At 44.1% G+C, this 20,251-nt stretch overlaps 1 pseudogene; it reads left to right on the top strand.

The window, feature by feature from the left end:
- The first annotated feature begins 9,077 nt into the window (after window positions 1-9,077).
- Window positions 9,078-9,230, top strand: LOC120093061 (5.8S ribosomal RNA; annotated as a pseudogene).
- The last annotated feature ends 11,021 nt before the right edge of the window (window positions 9,231-20,251 follow it).

The following is a 20,251-nucleotide window of genomic DNA, read 5'->3' as shown; positions in this document are numbered from 1 at the left end:
TTTCTTCAGGTGTTTCTCAGCCATTCGACATTCCTCAGCTGTGAATTGTTTCTTTAGCTCTGAACCCCATTTTCTACTGGGGTTATTTGTCTCCCTGCGGTCTAACTTCTTGAGTTCTTTGTATATTTTGTATATAAGATATACAAGGTATATCTGTTGTAGGATTTGTAAAGATCTTTTCCCAATCTGTTGGTTGCCGTTTTTGTCCTAACCACAGTGTCCTTTGCCTTACAGAAGCTTTGCAGTTTTATGAGATCCCATTTGTTGATTCTTGATCTTAGAGCATAAGCCATTGGTGTTTTGTTCAGGAAATTTTTTCCAGTGCCCATGTGTTCCAGATGCTTCCCTAGTTTTTCTTCTATTAGTTTGAGTGTGTCTGGTTTGATGTGGAGGTCCTTGATCCACTTGGGCTTAAGCTTTGTACAGCGTGATAAGCATGGATCGATCTGCATTCTTCTACATGTTGACCTCTAGTTGAACCAGCACCATTTGCCGAAAATGCTATCTTTTTCCATTGGATGGTTTTGGCTCCTTTGTCAAAAATCAAGTCACCGTAGGTGTGTGGGTTCATTTCTGGGTCTTCAATTCTATTCCGTTGGTCTATCTGTCTGTCTCTGTACCAATACCATGCAGTTTTTATCACTATTGCTCTGTAATACTGCTTGAGTTCAGGGATAGTGATTCCCCCTGAAGTCCTTTTATTGTTGAGGATAGCTTTAGCTATCCTGGGTTTTTTGTTATTCCAGATGAATTTGCAAATTGTTCTGTCTAACTCTTTGAAGAATTGGATTGGTATTTTGATGGGGATTGCGTTGAATCTGTAGATAGCTTTTGGTAAAATGGCCATTTTTACTATATTGATCCTGCCAATCCATGAGCATGGGAGATCTTTCCATCTTCTGAGGTCTTCTTCAATTTCTTTCTTCAGAGTCTTGAAGTTCTTATTGTACAAATCTTTTACTTGCTTGTTTAAAGTCACACCGAGGTACTTTATATTATTTGGGTCTATTATGAAGGGTGTTGTTTCCCTAATTTCTTTCTCGGCTTGTTTCTCTTTTGTGTAGAGGAAGGCTATTGATTTATTTGAGTTAATTTTATACCCAGCCACTTTGCTGAAGTTGTTTATCACCTTTAGTAGTTCTCTGGTGGAACTTTGGGGATCACTTAAATATACTATCATATCATCTGCAAATAGTGATAATTTGACTTCATCTTTTCCGATCTGTATCCCCTTGACCTCCTTTTGTTGTCTGATTGCTCTGGCTAGAACTTCGAAAACTATATTGAATAAGTAGGGAGAGAGTGGGCAGCCTTGTCTAGTCCCTGATTTTAGTGGGATTGCTTCAAGTTTCTCTCCATTTAGTTTAATGTTAGCAACTGGTTTGCTGTATGTGGCTTTTGCTATGTTTAGGTATGGGCCTTGAATTCCTATTCTTTCCAGGACTTTTATCATGAAGGGGTGTTGAATTTTGTCAAATGCTTTCTCAGCATCTAATGAAATGATCATGTGGTTTTGTTCTTTCAGTTTGTTTATATAATGGATCACGTTGATGGCTTTCCGTATATTAAACAATCCCTAAATTCCTGGGATGAAGCCTACTTGATCATGGTAGATGATTGTTTTGATGTGCTCTTGGATTCGGTTTGCCAGAATTTTATTGAGTATTTTTGCGTCAATATTCATAAGGGAAATTGGTCTGAAGTTCTCTTTCTTTGTTGCGTCTTTGTGTGGTTTAGGTATAAAAGTAATTGCGGCTTCATGGAAGGAATTCGGTAGTGCTCGATCTGTTTCAATTTTGTGGAATAGTTTGGATAATATTGGTATGAGGTCTTCTATGAAGGTCTGATAGAATTCTGCACTAAACCCGTCTGGATCTGGGCTCTTTTTGGTTGGGAGACCTTTAGTGACTGCTTCTATTTCCTTAGGAGTTATGGGGTTGTTTAACTGGTTTATCTGTTCCTGATTTATCTTCGGTACCTGGTATCTGTTTAGGAAGTTGTCCATTTCCTGCAGATTTTCAAGTTTTGTTGAATATAGGCTTTTATACTAAGATCTGATGATTTTTTGAATTTCCTTTGAATCTGTACTTATGACTCCCTTTTCATTTCTGATTTTGTTAATTTGGACGCACTCTCTGTGTCCTCTCGTTAGTCTGGCTAAGGGTTTATCTATCTTGTTGATTTTCTCAAAGAACCAACTTTTGGTTCTGTTGATTCTTTCTGTGGTCCTTTTTGTTTCTACTTGGTTGATTTTAGCTCTGAGTGTGATTATTTCCTGTCTTCTACTCCTCCTGGGTGTATTTGGTTCTTTTTGTTCTAGAGCTTTTAGGTGTGCTGTCAAGCTGCTGACATATGCTCTTTCCTGTTTCTTTCTGCAGGCACTCAGCGCTATGAGTTTTCCTCTTAGCACAGCTTTAATTGTGTCCCATAAGTTTGGGTATGTTGTACCTTCATTTTCATTAAATTCCAAAAAGTTTTTAATTTCTTCCTTTATTTCTTCCTTGACCAGGTTATCATTGAGTAGAGCATTGTTCAATTTCCACGTATATGTGGGCATTCTTCCCTTATTGTTATTGAAGACCAGTTTTAGGCCGTGGTGGTCTGATAGAACGCATGGGATTATTTCTATCTTTCTGTACCTGTTGAGGCCCGTTTTTTGACCAATTATATGGTCAATTTTGGAGAAAGTACCATGAGGAGCTGAGAAGAAGGTATATCCTTTTGCTTTAGGATAGAATGTTCTATAAATATCTGTTAAGTCCATTTGGCTCATGACTTCTCTTAGTCTGTCTATGTCTCTGTTTAATTTCTGTTTCCATGATCTGTCCATTGATGAGAGTGGGGTGTTGAAATCTCCTACTTTTATTGTGTGAGGTGCAATGTGTGTCTTGAGCTTTAGTAAGGTTTCTTTTACGTATGTAGGTGCCCTTGTATTGGGGGCATAGATATTTAGGATTGAGAGTTCATCTTTGTGGATTTTTCCTTTGATGAATATGAAGTGTCCTTCCTTAACTTTTTTAGTGAATTTTAGTTGAAAATTGATTTTATTTGATATTAGAATTGCTACTCCAGCTTGCTTCTTCCAACCATTTGCTTGGAAATTTGTTTTCCAGCCTTTCACTCTGAGGTAGTGTCTGTCTTTGTTTCTGAGGTGTGTTTCCTGTAGGCAGCAGAATGCAGGGTCCTCGTTGCATATCCAGTTTGTTAACCTATGTCTTTTTATTGGGGAGTTGAGGCCATTGATGTTGAGAGATATTAAGGAATAGTGATTATTGCTTCCTGTTATATTCATATTTGGATGTGAGGTTATTTTTGTGTGCTTTTCTTCTCTTTGTTTTGTTGTCAAGATGATTAGTTTCTTGCTTTTTCTAGGGTGTAGCTTGCCCCCTTATGTTGGGCTTTACCATTTATTATCCTTTGTAGTGCTGCATTTGTAGAAAGATATTGTGTAAATTTGGTTTTGTCATGGAATATCTTGGTTTCTCCATCTATGTTAATTGAGAGTTTTGCAGGATACAGTAACCTGGGCTGGCATTTGTGTTCTCTTAGGGTCTGTATGACATCAGTCCAGGATCTTCTGGCCTTCATAGTTTCTGGCAAAAAGTCTGGTGTGATTCTGATAGGTCTGCCTTTATATGTTACTTGACCTTTTTCCCTTACTGCTTTTAATATTCTTTCTTTATTTTGTGCGTTTGGTTTTTTGACTATTATGTGAGGGGAGGTGTTTCTTTTCTGGTCCAATCTATTTGGAGTTCTGTAGGCTTCTTGTATGCCTATGGGTATCTCTTTTTTTAGGTTAGGGAAGTTTTCTTCTATGGTTTTGTTGAAGATATTTAATGGTCCTTTGAGCTGGGAGTCTTCACTCTCTTCTATACCTATTATCCTTAGGTTTGATCTTCTCATTGAGTCCTGGATTTCCTGTATGTTTTGGACCAGTAGCTTTTTCCGCTTTACATTATCTTTGACAGTTGAGTCAATGATTTCTAGGGAATCTTCTGCTCCTGAGATTCTCTCTTCCATCTCTTGTATTCTGTTGGTGAAGCTTGTATCTACAGCTCCTTGTCTCTTCTTTTGGTTTTCTATATCCAGGGTTGTTTCCATGTGTTCTTTCTTGATTGCTTCTATTTCCATTTTTAATTCCTTCAAGTGTTTGATTGTATTTTCCTGGAATTCTTTCAGGGATTTTTGTGACTCCTCTCTATGGGCTTCTACTTGTTTATTTATGTTTTCCTGGAATTCTTTCAGGGATTTTTGCGATTCCTCTCTGTAGGCTTCTACTTGTTTATTAATGTTTTCCTGTGTTTCTCTAAGGGAGTTTTTCACGTCTTTCTTGAAGTCCTCCAGCATCATGATCAAATATGAGTTTGAAACTAGATCTTGCTTTTCTGGTGTGTTTGGATATTCCATGTTTGTTTTGATGGGAGAATTGGGCTCTGATGGTGCCATGTAGTCTTGGTTTCTGTTGCTTGGGTTCCTGCGCTTGCCTCTCGCCATCAGATTATCTCTAGTGTTACTTTGTTCTGCTATTTCTGACAGTGACTAGACTGTCTTATAAGCCTGTGTGTCAGGGGTGCTGTAGACCTGTTTTCCTGTTTTCTTTCAGCCTGTTATGGGGACAGAGTGTTCTGCTTTCGGGCGTGTAGTTTTTCCTCTCTACAGGTCTTCAGCTGTTCCTGTGGGCCTGTGTCTTGAGTTCACCAGGCAGGTCACTTGCAGCAGAAAAGTTGGTCTTACCTGTGGTCCCGAGGCTCAAGTTTGCTCGAGGGGTGCTGCCCACGAGCTCTCTGCGGCGGCAGCAACCAGGAAGATCTGCGCCGCCGTTTCCGGGAGCTTCCATGCACCAGGATTCCAGATGGCATTTGGTGTTTTCCTCTGGAATCAGTTATGTGTGCAGAGTGCAGTCGCTTCTGGTTTCCCAGGCGTGTCTGCCTCTCTGAAGGTTTAGCTCTCCCTCCCACGGGATTTGGGTGCAGAGAACTGTTTATCCGGTCTGTTCCTTCAGGTTCCGGCGGTGTCCAGGCACAGGGGTCCTGCTGCTTCTGGGCCCTCCCCCATGGGAACCCAGAGGCCTTATACAGTTTTCTCTTGGGCCAGGGATGTGGGCAGGGGTGGGCAGTGTTGGTGGTCTCTTCCGCTCTGCAGCCTCAGGAGTGCACACCTGACCAGGCGGTGAGGTCTCTCTCCCACGGGGTCTGGGAGCAGAGAGCTGCTGCAGGCCGGGATCCTCGGGTGTGGGACTCCCGGTAAACACAGGGAGTGCCCGGTCCTAGAGGAATTCTGCCTCTGTGTGTCCAGAGTTCACCAGGCAGGTCACTTGCAGCAGAAAAGTTGGTCTTATCTGTGGTCCCAAGGCTCAAGTTTGCTCGAGGGGTGCTGCCCACGAGCTCTCTGCGGCGGCAGCAACCAGGAAGATCTGAGCCACCATTTCCGGGAGCTTCAGTGCACCAGGGTTCCAGATGGCGTTTGGTGTTTTCCTCTGGAATCAGTAATGTGTGCAGAGTGCAGTCTCTTCTGGTTTCCCAGGCGTGTCTGCCTCTCTGAGGTTTTAGCTCTCCCTCCCACGGGATTTGAGTGCAGAGAACTCCTGTGGGCACTTTCTTGATCAATAATTTTGTTGGAGGCTCCAGCTCACTGTAGGTTGTCCCACTCCTGGGTTTATTGTTCTAGCTTTTATAAAAACACAGGCTGAGCAATAAACAATCTTCTTCCCATGTCTCTCTAACATTTCCTGCCTGCTTAATCACTGGGATATCTTCCCACCCTACCTAATGCAACTAGGATTTGTTTTAGTGACTTTGTGTTTTGGACTGATGGCTGCTAATGGGATCATAAAATAAGACTTAAGTTGAATCTTTTAACCTTCTAGAAAATGTGTAGAATAATTTTATTCTAATACCCTCATCTTTGAGACACAGGACATCATATATGAAAGATTCTGCCATAAATATAGGCATCCTGAAAGGTTAATTCTTTACAACCAATAGGTCCTGGTAAGAACTAGGTAGATAAATATTAGCAAAATGATTGTACATTGTAAGTTTAGTTTATATAACGAAGAAGCCATGTTTGAAAGTCATATAATTGAGTGCCAGATAAAGTAGTAATTCAAAGAAAATGTGACAGAATGTATCACAGATAAAATATGCCCAATTCACATGAGAACAGTTTAGGAATAAGAGAATACACAGGAGTAGAGAAAGAGAGACAAAAACAGACAAAAGAAAGCAGAGAGAATTAGAGCAAGAAAGAGAAGTTGTGCTGTGTGGCATGTGTTTACGGAAGTTTTCTGGACATGATTTTACAGATTCAGGTTCTGAGAGAACAAACTATTCACTGGAGAGAACAGAAAAAGCTGGAAGATTGTAACATATTGTCCAAGTTAATGTGAGTCCAAGTAGAACAACTCATGAAGATGCCAAGAGAAACCATATTGAATCAGTCAGCTTGGAAGGTTGGATTACATGGAGGCTAGAAGCTCCTAGTATTAGGTCTATAAATAGTAGAACAGAGGGAAAAAATACTCTGGCCTCAGCCTAAAGGATATATTTGCATAGCTTGGGTAAGACTCTTATCTCATCACTTTATCTAAGAAAAGAAAAGTGACATTCACTTAGAAAGACATACAGACAGAGACAGACAGACAGACAGACAGACACACACACACACTTACACAGAGACACACAAACATACAAACACAGAGCTGTGTGGGGAGGGAGGGAAGAAGAGAGGGAGGGAAGAAGGGAGAATGCTTGCAGTCAACCATTGAGCTGAGAACAAGTTTCCAAAAAGAGGAGTTAGAGAAAGAACTGAAGTAGTTGAAGGGGTTTGCCACCCCATAAGAAGAACAATATCAACCAACCAAACCACTGCCCTCGATCTTCCATGGACTAAACAATCATCCCAAGAATACACAAGGATGAGCCTATGGCTCCATCTGCATATGAAGCAAAGGATATCCTTTTCAGGCACCAATGGCAGCAAATGCCCTTGGTCCTGTCAAGGCTTGATGCCCCAGTGTAGGGAACTGTCAGAATGGGCAGGTTGGAAGGAGTGAGTGGGTGAGTGAGGAACTGCCCTCAGAACAGGAGGCATGAGGGGAAATAATAGCTGGTTTCTAGAGGGCAAATCAGGAAAATCATATTTAAAATGTGAATTAAAAAAATCGCCTCCCCCAATGAAAGAAAAAGAAAGAAAAATAGAGAAAGAAAAAGGAAAACAAATGGGGGTACGTAACTAAACAGATGCTGACTGGCGATGCGGCGGCGTTATTCCCATGATAGTCAAGCATCTTCTGGGAAACCAAAGTCTTTGGGTTCTGGGGGGAGTATGGTTGCAATGCTGAAACTTAACAGAATGGACAGAAGGGCACCACCAGGAGTGGAGCCTGCAGCTTAATTTGACTCAACAGGGGAAACCTCACCCGGCCTGGACACAGACAGGATTGACAGATTGATAGCTCTTTCTCGATTCCGTGGGTGGTGGTACATGGCCGTTCTTAGAAAGGTGGAGCGATATGTCTGGTTAATTCCGATAAGGAACTAGACTCTGGCATGCTAACTAGTTACGTGATCCCCTAAGCGGTCAGCATCCCCCAACTTCTTAGAGGGACAAGTGGCGTTCAGCCACCCGAGATTGAGCAATAACAGGTCTGTGATGCCCTTAGATGTCCGGGGCTGCATTAGCGCCACACTGACTGGCTCAGCGTGTGCCTATCCTACAAGGGCAGGCACGGGTAACCCATTGAACCTCATTCGTGATGGAGATCGGGGATTGCAATTATTCTCTATGAACAAGGAATTCCCAGTAAGTGCCGCTCATAATCTTGCGTTGATTAAGTCCCTGCCCTTTGTACACACCACCCTTTGCTACTACCGATTGGATGGTTTAGTGAGGCCTGATCAGCCCATGGCCCTGTCGGAGGGCTGAGAAGAAGGTCGAACTTGACTATCTAGAGGAAGTAAAAATCATAACAAGGTTTCCGTAGGTGAACCAGTGGAAGGATCATTAATGGAGAAGGCCAAGGGGGGTGTCTGGTCCTTTCTTGGGCCTGTATGAGTCCCTCCTCTCACCAGGAGGTGCGTCCCCGGGTCCCAGTCGCATTCGTGGCATGTGCCGCGGCCGTCTGCCAAGTGAGCGTTTCGGGAAAGGCAGGGGTCGTTAAGGAACGGTGCGGGGAAGGTGTCAGTTCTGGTCCATCGAGGGACCTCCTCCATTCTCTCTCTCTCCCTTGCTCTTCTGCCTACGTCCTTGCCTCCGTGCGCCCGCCTCTGCCTCCACCACTGCTGTCTCCGCCGCTGGCACCTCCCTTGCCCGCTGGCCAGCCAAGGCCCTCGGCGTACCGAGGTCATTCTGCCTCTTTCTGAACCGGCTCCGTGATCTCATCTCGTGTGCACGGGGGGGGGGGGGGGGGGTGCGGTACCGGTGGCCGGGACCCGCTCCTTCTCCTCATGGCACCTGCCGCCCCTCCGCCACAGTTCTCCCGCTCTGAAGGTGCCGGGGTGTCTCTGTCAAGTGCAGGGGGTGCCTGTGCCATGGGTGGGCTCTTCCAGCCCGCCCCGCCTTCTGGGCCTCGTGTGTCCACCCCGCTCCTGTCCAGGTACCTAGTTGTCCTGTTTCGGCGCGGAAGTTTAAAGACCCCGCGGGGGGGGGTCGCCCTACCACCCGTCCGTCGTCCGCAGGACGGCTTCCCGTTTCCTCCCTCCACCTGGTGGTCCTTGAGACTCAGAGAGCCCCCTCCAGCCGCCGGCTCTTCCAGAGGCGGCGGTCGGGGGGCCGTGTCGCGGGCCCCCTCTGGGCATGCGTGGGGTCCTGGCCCGAGCGCCTGACTTGCCCGCCCATTGGCTGGCCGCCGCCGGGAGCTGGGTTCGCGGCGTCCCATGTCCCGTGTGTCCTGCCTTTCCGTTCCTGACCCTGTCTTTTTTTTTCTTTTCACTGTATCCTTTAGTTTCCTGCTGGCTGGCCTGAGGTGGAGCCGCCTCGCCTTTGGCCCCTCTCTTCCCGTGTAGCAGGGGCAGGCGGGGGAGCTGGTGCTGTTGTTAGCACCCATATGAGTCCGCTCATACCCCAGATACCGATACAACTCTTAGGGGTGGATCACTTGGCTTGTGCGTCGATGAAGAACACAGCTAGCTGCGAGAATTAATGTGAATTGTAGGACACATTGATCATGGACACTATGAATGCATTTAAGGCCCCGGGTTCCTCCCCGGGCTACACCTGTCTGAGAGGCGCTTGAGGATCAATCGCTGCCATGCCCCCTGCAGTTTCGTCGCCTGGGGGGGGGGCGTCGCGGGGCTGGGACTCTGCTCGCAGGGCCTCTCCCCTCGGCCCTCCATCTCCCGAAGTTCAGACTGGGTGGGTCTACGTGGGCCTAGATCTCCCCGTCCACCGGCGCTGCGGGACGGCCACCCTTCTCATGGCTCATTCCTGCTCGCTCCAGCGCTCCCACTCCCGTCCTCGCCCGCTCTCCCCACCGTGGGGACACATCCCCGGCGGCCGGTCCAGTGCCTGGGCGCGAGAGGGGACGTGTCGCCCGGGTTGGTCATCACGCCTACGGTCTGGTGGGAGGCGGGCCCCGCCCACTGGGTCGGTGCATCCGCCGCCGCCACGCACCTGCCACTGCGCGCAGAGAGAGCAACCTGCAAGGGTCGGACTGGGGGTGGGAGGATACCGCACCCCCCGGGGCTGATCTCAGGTACCTCTCCTCCCCCCCCTCCCTCTTGTGGGGGCCGTCCGCTCGGGCGCCAGCTGGCGTGACGCTGCGGCATCCGTGCGCTGATGCGCCTTGTCCCTGGGATGTGGGAGCTGGCCGGGGTAGAGAGGTCGCAGGCCCCGGCCTGGGACCCCAGCACCCTCTCGCTCGCCTCTCTGTCCGTCCGCCCATGGCCAAGCGCACCCTCCTTTCCTCCTTCCCCTCTCGACAGTGACCTCAGATCAGATGTGGCGACCCACTAAATTTAAGCATATTAGTCAGCGGAGGAAAAGAAACTAACCAGGATTCCCTCAGTAATGGCGAGTGAACAGGGAAGAGCCCAGCGCCGAATCTCCGCCGCGTGCCGTGGTGCGTGAAATGTGGCGTATGGAAGACCCACTCCCCGGCGCCGCTCGTGGGGGGCCCAAGTCCTTCTGATTGAGGCCCAGTCCTTGGACGGTGTGAGGCTGGTAGCGGACACAGGCGCGCCGGGCCCGGATCTTCCTGGAGTCGGGTTGCTTGGGAATGCAGCCCAAAGCGGGTGGTAAACTCCATTTAAGGCTAAATACCAGCACGAAACCGATAGCCAACAAGTACAGTAAGGAAAAGTTGAAAAGAACTTTGAAGAGAGAGTTCAAGAGGGCGTGAAACCGTTAAGAGGTAAACAGGTGTGGTCAGCGCAGTCGGCCCAGAGGATTCAACCCAGAGGCGCGCATTCGGCTGTGCGGGTGATCCCGGCGGATCTTTCCCACTCACCATTCCTCCTGACCCCTCCATCCGCGCGTTTTTCTCCCCCCTCCAAGCGTCCCGTTGTCGCTGTCCCCGTTCCTCCCAACAGGGGGGTCGGCGGGCGCTCAGCCGGTGGGCGGTGGGCTCGGGTGCGCAGGTGCAGCTGGGAGTGGGGTTGGTGGGTGACCTCCCCCCCCCCCCCCCCCCCCCCGTTCATCAACTGGCCACAGCCAGGCGCTCTTCCACCATGGCGGTGCGCCGAAACCAGCTATGGGAGCCCTGGGAAGGCCCTATGGGGAAGGTGACTGGGGGGGGCGGTGCAGCGCGGCATCACCCGGCCCCAGACCACCCCGTCCCGAGTGTTACAGCACATCCTCTCCATACAGAAGACACTGACAGACAGACAGACACACACTCACACACACACACACACGCGTGCATGTGCACACACACACAGACACACACACACACAAATACATATTTAAGTATTTAAAATGATGTTTTAAAAAAAAACAGTCTTCCTGTTTAACAGACGTTTAAAGGGAAGTTGGCTGACAGAACGTTTTTGTGGGTTTTTATTCTCTTTTTTACCAAATAGGAGGTAGATCTGTTGGCCCTTTTATTAAAAGCCAAAGTATTAAGTGGCAAGCCGATGTTTCAACTTTTACCATTCTGTTCCTTTCACGAAAACCAGGTAGTGTTGTTTCTTTGACTTTTCCTTTTTGAAACAAAATGAAAGGAGCTCTACCAGTTGGCCTAGTTTCCCTGTTCCTTTTCCCTCTTCCACTGTATGCTCAATGAGATAAAGGAAATAAATGAAGTTTCTAGTTATTTATTTGTTTGGGAGACCCGAACTCTCTCTCAAGAGATATTTCCATCTCCCCCCTCCACACACACAAGGCCTCCTCCCTGTATGTGGGGGAAGGGGGAGGGGTGGACAGGAGGTAGCTGAGAGGGGGTGGGGTGGGGCTGGAGAATATGCATTTCCCTGAAGGTCTGTCAGGGAAATACTGCTGCTGCCCTAGCAAGCTTTGCTTCAGTGCAGAGCCAGGCGGTGCCTCTTTAGGGGCAGCAGGTTTTCTGCCTGAAATCAGTGAGTGATGATTTCAGTGTGAATGTCTGATCCCTCGCTGTCCTTTCAGTGCTCTGGCTCAAGGCAAATGACTGAAGAAAACCGTAGTTAAACTCACACCCAGCTGTTTGGAAATGGTAATGGAATTGATAGCACACCCTCAGGGAAAGAGGAAGACTCCGTTTGCTCACTCCCAGCCTCACCCTGCCAGCTCTGGATATCTAAGTAAGGCTGAATCTGGACCATATTTACAGGATTTGGCATTTCTGATTCATGTTTAATGTTTAGTTAAATAAAGCTTGTGAACGGCTGGAGAGATGGCTCTGAGGTTAAGAGCACTCACTGCTCTGCTCTTCCAGAGATCCTGAGTTTCATTCCACAGAAACCATATAGTGACTCACAACCCTCTGCAAAGTGATATCCCGTGTACTCTACTGCCGTGTGTATATGAAAAGGGCCTTAGTGTACTCATATAAATGAAAATAAATAAATAAACCTTTAAAAGAATGAAACAAAATGAAGCTTGCAAAGAAATTGAGCATCTTAAAATGCCAGGCACGTCTATCCACTCCTTTTATTTTATTTCGTGTGTGTAAAACATAACCACAGAGGTGGTTCCCCTTTTATTGACCTCGATAGCACAACTGGGACAGAAGGGCAAACTGTCATCTAACTATCTGGGAGTGGAGTGGTTGGATACAGGGAGATGGAACATTTGCAGTTAGTAAAGTTCTACTGTCGGTTTGTTTTTTTTTTCCTTTCCTTTTTGGATAGATATCGGGAGCTTTTTGTTTTTTTTAAGTACAAATTTTGTTTTCTGTGCAACATTCTGATCATAGTTTCCCATCGCGAAGCTCTTTCCAGATCCTTCCTCCCCATCCACCACCCCGTTCTACTCCAGGCCTGCCCTTATATGTGGTTGATGCATAGCCAGGTAAATCTCCATTGGAGAAAGCACGATATTCCCATCTCCTATGACTGTCAATGGCAGATGACTTAAATGCCAGTGACTTCGGACTTGACTCCATTTTTCCCTTGGAGAACTGCGTTTGGATCTGTTGAATGAAGGCAGGCCCTGGGTTTTGAAACAAACAAGCAAACAAACACACCAAAAAATATTTAAAGCAGGCAACAACTGCCTGCACGCCAAGAGACTGTTGACTCCTCTTTGGAGCTGGTACGATGTGAAACTTGCTTAATAAAGTAGAATCCACACAGCACAAAGGGAACACTTTAACAAATTATGAGGAAAAGAGAGAGACAGAGAGACAGACAGAGAGAGAGAGAGAGAGAGAGAGAGAGAGAGAGAGAGAGAGAGAGATCTGTTTATCTTCCTCCTCTAGTTTTTCAGACTAGAGATTTCATCTTCCTCTGTCTCTGGTGCTGGTGGCATTACTGCTGGTTTGGGGGGATTGGGATAGGGATAGGAAGAAAAAAGTCTTGAGTGCTGATTTTAAAGCTCTCTCTCTCTCTCTAGAGCTCTCTCTCTCTAGAGCACTCTCTCTCTCTCTCTCCCTTTGCCCCTCTCCCTCTCCTTCTCCTTCTCCCTCTCCCCCCCTCTCTCTCTACACACACACACACACACACACACACACACACACACTTCCTAGGATGAAAGAAAAAAATGAAAAGGAAGGCACCCATGGTGATCCATGACTTTGATCTCACTTTGGTCTCAGCACTGGAGAGGAAGATAGGAAGGCCTATCTAGATGCAATGTGAAGGAGGCCTATGTCAGATTAGTTAATGGCTAGGTAACTGTTACCTAGCTAGTCTGCCATTTTGTTGCAGTTACTAATATTATAAGGACACTTTCTCATTGGTTGTTTCTGCTGTTACTGCCGGAATTCATTACATATTCTGTTAGGTTCTTCTGTGTGATAACACACTCAGAAACCAAACACTGTAGAAGTCAGGCTAACTGCTTTCTTTGTTGTCTAGTTACCCGCAATAATCTTGGACCTGAACCGAACACCCAGCAGCATTTCCCAAACCCATCCATGTATAAGCTTTTATAAGCTGGACCACCAACACAAGAGCGACAGTGCAGACAGAGACTATTTGGCACCGGACTTCCATTTTGAGTTTTTGTTTGTGTTCTTGTTTTTTTTCTCCTGTCCTGTCCTGTTCTGTCCTGTCCTGTTCTGTCTTGTCCGTCCTGTCTGTCTGTCTCTCTGTCTTTCTGTCTGTAAATCCACACATATAGTTCTTTCCACATCTTATATTTCAAAACAAATAATGCTTGTTGTGCTTCTCATTTCATTCAAGGGTACTACTCTCTAGATCAGAGGAGCCCCCTTACAATTCTCCACAGGTAGTGATGACTGGGGTGTTCAGTGCGACTAATCAGGAATTATATGGTTGTTGCCATTATGCTTGATCTTACCCAAGGTAGGGTTTCGGGGCATGGTTGCCAAGATGGCGAACAACAGACAGTGATTGAAGAGATGGAACAATAACCTACAATTCTCCCTCTCTGTCACTGTTTCTCTGTCACTCTCTGTCTCTCTTCCCTCCTTCCCTCCCTCCTCTCTCAGACCTGAATGAACCTTGGAACTAAAGTAAATGTACAGTGAAAAGAAGCCAGGTGCGGTGCTGCATGTCTTTAATTGCATCACTTGAGAGGTGGAGGTGGGTAGAACCCTGTGGGCAGGCTGCAGACCTGATCCAGGTACTGATTTCCAGGGCTTATGTGCAAAGACCCCTGACTCAACTAAAGAAATGAAGAGGAAATTAAAGAAACAGATACAGTTAACTTGGAATAAACTAAACAAACTAAGGAAAAGGAAAGGCAGTATTGGGGTGGCCTGGCTTACAGAGGAGGGGCAAACATTTATTTGCCAGTGCCTCCTCAGTTGAATACACACACACACACACACACACACACACAGAGAGAGAGAGAGAGAGAGAGAGAGAGAGAGAGAGAGAGAGAGAGAGAGAGCGATCCATCTGTTAATCTGTTTGTCTCCCTCCCCTAGTTTTTCAGACAGGGTTTCTCTATGAATTCCTCTGTAGACTGATGGCTCAGAGGGCAAAGCTGCTGGCTGTTAAAGGTCTAGGGAAAACATGAAGGCCTAGATGCAATGTGTAAGCCTGAGGGAACTGTAAAGGCCTAGATGCCCTGTGAAGGAGGCCTACATCATGTATACATATATACACACATATTCATATGTATAAATATGTATGTGAATGTGTATACACTCAGGTATCCTTTATTTTATTAGCTTATTTTGAATATAATTTCCATGCTAATCAAAAAGAGGAAATTTTCTTTGGCATCGGATTCTTCTTGAACAAAAAAATGGATATAAATAATCACATATTCAGATGTTATGTCTAATATTGAGAAGATATTCCCAGATATGGTGTTAATCCATCATAGTCCATGTGTGAACACAAAACAGACTTAGTAAGAATTTTGGCAAGTGGATTTTAAAAACTTATATAGGGTTATTAAGAGCAGTGGTAACATTTTTTAACTTGATATTTTATATATTTACATTGCAAATGTTATTCCCTTGCCCAGTTACCCACTCTCCCACAACCCACCCCCTGCTTTCATGAGAATGGTTTTCCTCCCATCCACCCATTCGTACCTCAATAGCATGCCATTTCCCTGCACTGGAGAAAGGAACCTTCACAGGACCAAGGGCTTCTCCTCCTATTGATGCCAGACAATGCCATCCTCTGCTCCATATGCAACTGAAGCATTAGGCTTTTACATGGGTACTATTTGGTTAGTAGTTTAATCCCTGGGAGCACTGGTAAGTCTAGTTGGTTGATATTGTTGTTCTTCCTATGGGTTTGCAAACTGTTTCAGCTCTTCCTTCACTCCTTCATTGGAGTCCCCATGGAGTCCGGTGGTTAGCTTCAAGCATGCTTGTCTAAATCAGTGAGGTTCTGGCAGAGTCTCTCAGGAGACATCCACATCAAGCTCCCATCAATAAGGAATTCTTGGCATTAGCAATACTGACTAGGTTTGGTGGCTGCATATGTGATAGATCCACAGATGGGGCAGCATCTAGATGGCCTTTCCTTAAGTCTCTGCTCCACTCTGTGTCCCTATATTCCACTCCCTCTTGAATATTTTGTTCCCCCTTCTCGAAAGGACTGAAGTGTACACATTTTGTTCTTCCTACTTCTTGAGCATCATATGGTCTATGAATTGTATCTTGGGTATTCCAAGCTTTGGACTAGTATCTACTAACTGTGTTAATTCACTCAGGATGATATTTCCTAGTTCTATACATTAGCCTAAGAATTTCATGAAGTCATGTTTTTGAAAGCTGAGTAGTACTTCATTGTGTAAATATGCCACATTTTCTGTATCCATTCCTTTGTTGAAGGGCATCTGGGTTCCAGCTTCTGGCTGGAGGGCCTTTGCACTAGAACTCTTCCAGTCTGATGTCTCTCAGACATGCTCAAAAGTTTTTGTCCTGAGTGATTCTAGAATCCCATAAATATTGATATAATATTTTGTGTAAAATTACGAAAGCATTTTAATTAAATTAAAATATAGCAAAAGTTAAAACTATGGATAAACTCTCTTCCAGCTTAATCTTTTCTTGTTTATTATCAGTATATAAGATACATGCTGGGTGACAACAGCAAATTAAGAATTACCCTGCAGTCCGTTAACTATTTTCTATGTATCTGTGGTGTTGTGTGTTGTAAGAATGTTGGTGGATGTGAGTGTGTGGTGCATGCCTGTAACTGTGTGGCTTTACCCATCTGTGCATGTGTTTTTGGAGTTCTGAGAAGGATTTCAAGCGTCTTCTTTAGTGCTGTTCACTGTTCTTGACATAAGTTCTCTTGTTGAACTAGAAATTCAGTGTGGGATTGCAGAACTGGTCAGTGAGCCCTCAGGATTCAGAAGTAATAGTTATGTGTAGCTATCCCCTATGCCTGGCATTATGTATACATGCTGAATATTCACACCCAGGTCCATATGTTTCTACCCTCTGAGCAATTTCCCAGTCCTAGAGCGATGAATGTTTGCTTAAGATTTGATAACAGACCTTAATTGTTTTCTGTTTTTGCTTTTGTTTGTAATTTTCCATAGGTAACAAGCAGGTGGATATTATAAAAGACACCTGCTAGACCAGAAAATAAAAATAGGAGTAGATGCATTACAAGCAATTCTATAAAACCGTATTTTGCATACTTACCTTGTGCAGCACAGTTGATATTTCTGGGTTTGCCTGTTATATAAACAGCATAGTTTGATATAAGGACAGTTTAGACTCTTTAAATAGAAAAGAATAAGAGAGATACATCTCTTGAAATAGTATAGAGAATGTGATACTTTATCACATGAGAATTAAAACTGAGCCACATAGCCTTCAGCAGAGGAAATGAGGGAGAAGTGTGTATATACCTTTTGCAGCACAGTCTCTGCAATAAAACAAACAGGGACATTTAAATAAATATATAGCAGTATTTAAGACTTCATTTCTCTTCCAATATTTGCAATTACATAGTCAAACATTATATCTTGGAGTCACAGATCACTGTGCTATCTAGGATTGCACGATGAGGATGGCATAGTGGCAGTATAGCAAAATAACTGATAGGAAAAGCAGAGCAGTCACCCATTAGGATTCATATGAATTGCATTTCCTCCCTGCTGGGAACTAAGCAACAATGGGTGAAACTGTACAAGTACCTCTGTAGTAATTTGGTGTCTTGGGATTATGTCCAGAGGATATACAGCTGGAGCACATGGTGTTCAATTTATTTTTAGTTTGTCTGATTTAAAATGTGATTGCTGTTAGTAAACATTTTTGTGATGATTGCTTGAAATTTATTTGTTCTTTATTAGCAATTGTAGAATCATATTTATAATTTGCAGTCCTGGAGGTACTGGTGGTTGTACACGGGGAACAACTAAGTCAGCAAATGATTAAGTCAGACAATGCTGACGAAAAGAACATGGGATACCACAGTTACAGCTGCCTAAGAACTGATAACCACAACCTTCGGGAAGAGTCTCTTCCCTCAACCTTGACTCCTTTAAGACATTGGCTTCAGCATCAGACAGGCCTTGACAAGTTTGATCCTGGGTAAGGGCATAGAACTAGTGTTCCAGTTATTCTTTTGTCCAGGTCTTTCAGACAGCCTTGGGCAGTCCTGGCTCCCCACATTAATAGGTACTTCATAGTATTCATAAGACTTTCCAGCTGAATGTGACTTTTGAATTTTCTTTCATAAGCAGGGAAGTGTTAGATCACAGTCCTGTCTAACTGGCTGCTTTCCTCAAACCTGCCATTCCCTTTGTAACCTCTCAATATAATTGATAAGCACCATATTCTGTGGCCTTGTAGTCTCTCTGTCCCTTGCATCTGATTCCCAGGCCCCAAAAACCTTTAATGGTAACTCTGCCTCCACCTTTTTTCTTCCTGTGATTCATCTATTAGTCTAGATCAGAAGGTATATATCCTACCCAAAAAAATCATACGATTGAGAAACACCAAAATCCTATAATTTCTTGGAAATTAAAAATCCTCACTCCCCTATCTTTGTCTTTAGTATCCCATCATGGTTATATGTGGCCATGATGCAATAAATCACTTCACACTCAAGGACTTAAGCATGTTTTCCCTTCAGGACACTCGACACACAATATATGTGCTGCAGTAAAAATAAAAACAACAAAACAAAACAAAAAACCTGACAGAACTTGTTCCCAGTTATACCCTAGCTGTCTCACTCCCTTAATATTTCTGGTGCCATTGGAAATAGCAATAATTTATCTCAGTGGCTCCATGCTGCACCATCTACTTTATGACACACTAATCTTCCCAACACGGCACCCTGTCAGGCTGCTCCTCCCTCATCCACAGCCCTCTTGGTTGGGTTTCCACCATGCCAGGCAAACACATCCCAATTCTTTGGTAGGCCCATGCATCTGGCCACCATACACTCTCTTAAACTCAATTAAGTTGCCTTATGAAAGAACACATCAAACAATATTTTCTGATCCAATTGATAAGATATAATTTGCCAATCTAGATGGCACAAAATCCTGTACACACCCATCCCTTGAGAATAGTCATAACAACCTGTAATATGTACAGAGAGGCATCTAAACATCTACTGCCATGTTCTCTGTGCTCTCACATTCTCACTCTGGCTTCCTCTGCCTCTCTAAAACTTTTCTCCCACCCATCCTTCCTTCTTATCCAATGACAGGCCTGCTTCTATCCTGTACCTCCCTTCACCTTAATAATGACATCAATCTACTCTTTTACCCTTTTAATTAAAAAAAAAACAGAAACTTTTTTCTCAAATATAAGTTGAGCACAACTATTATCATTCTGTAATTTAAAACTATAAGATGTACCTAACACCCAGCCCAACTTTTATCAGTTAAACAGAACATTTAGTTATATATTTTAGCTTTTTTTTTTTTTTTTTTTTTTCCGGGGCTGGGGACCGAACCCAGGGCCTTGCGCTCGCTAGGCAAGCGCTCTACCGCTGAACTAAATCCCCAACCCCTATATTTTAGCTTTTAAAAGGCTTAAAATTTGTTATATCCTGGCTAGGTTATGTATTATCTGATAACTAGCTAATTAAATATGTATTCTCAAAGTTAAATTGTCTGAGTGGGTTATAAGATTATACTAAGTTTTCAACCCCGCCAGTAATTGGAGAATGAGCCATATATCTGTAAATATAGGAAGCCTAGCATGGCTTCTAGAATGGAGACAGGTTATAGAGACAATTTTCTATTTGCACAGTCCCCTGTGAGCAACACGTGAGAGCAAGTCTTCAGGCTTCTGGCCTAGGATCATCAGACTTTTGAAACACTGAATTTTGAAGGGCTAATCATTCTGGCTTGGCAGAAATTTTCAGCCAACTTATTCTGCAATGTTTCCTTTTCTGGACAGTAATTAGTCTGTAGAAGAATTGGAGCAATTTTTGCATAGTGCCTGTCTGCCACAATAAATCACCTCACGCGGAGGTGGAGATTTTCAGTTTCTTCTTTGAATATACCAAAGGGGAGCTGGTGGGAGTGGACATGCCTCAATAAAAGTTAAAGAACATTAAATGACATATTTTGTGGACTTCTGGTGTTTTTTAGAAACCATCTAACTATATAAGTAATCTGGACTGTTGTCCATTAATTATCTTAATAAATTATCTTGAAAGCATTCTAACAATAAACTTAGAGACATGAATTTGCTATTTGACCTTAAACTCATGTGCTTAATCATCTCAGCTTCATTTTTTAATAGCAGAAAAGGACTGGGTATAAGACATCTATGCTGAAATGTGTTGTATAGGCACAATGTGTGTACATCAGAGTAACAATATTAATTTTAAATCAATGAGAAATTTATATTAAAGAAAATCTTAAAAATCTAAATTTGTATCAAATAAATTCTGTACCAATGTAAAAGATCATAATTTTAGTTTAGTAATAAATATAAAAATGATTATGTACAGCTTGAAGAAACCATTGAAGAGTTTTTGTCCCAATTCCCTGGACTTTGGGGGACTAAAAGTAGTTATTCTAAGATTGTTTTTCTGAGGAATTTAGAAATGCATATAATTTAACAGGGAGGAATTAGCTCAAACTGATTATAATCTCAGTCGGAGAAAAACCTTGTATTTATTACTAAGCTAAAGTTATAATCTTTTACATTTGAAAGTATATTATAATACATTACATCCTCTCCCATGATCTCTTACAATGATCTCTTAAACAGTGAAGAAAATTTGTACAGCTTTTTTTTTTTTTATTAACTTGAGTATTT

The sequence above is a fragment of the Rattus norvegicus genome, chromosome 11 (assembly GCF_036323735.1).
Source record: "Rattus norvegicus strain BN/NHsdMcwi chromosome 11, GRCr8, whole genome shotgun sequence".
NCBI classification, from domain to species: Eukaryota; Metazoa; Chordata; class Mammalia; order Rodentia; family Muridae; genus Rattus; species Rattus norvegicus.
The sequence above is the reverse complement of the archived record's forward strand: the minus strand, read 5'-3'. Positions and strand labels throughout refer to the sequence as shown.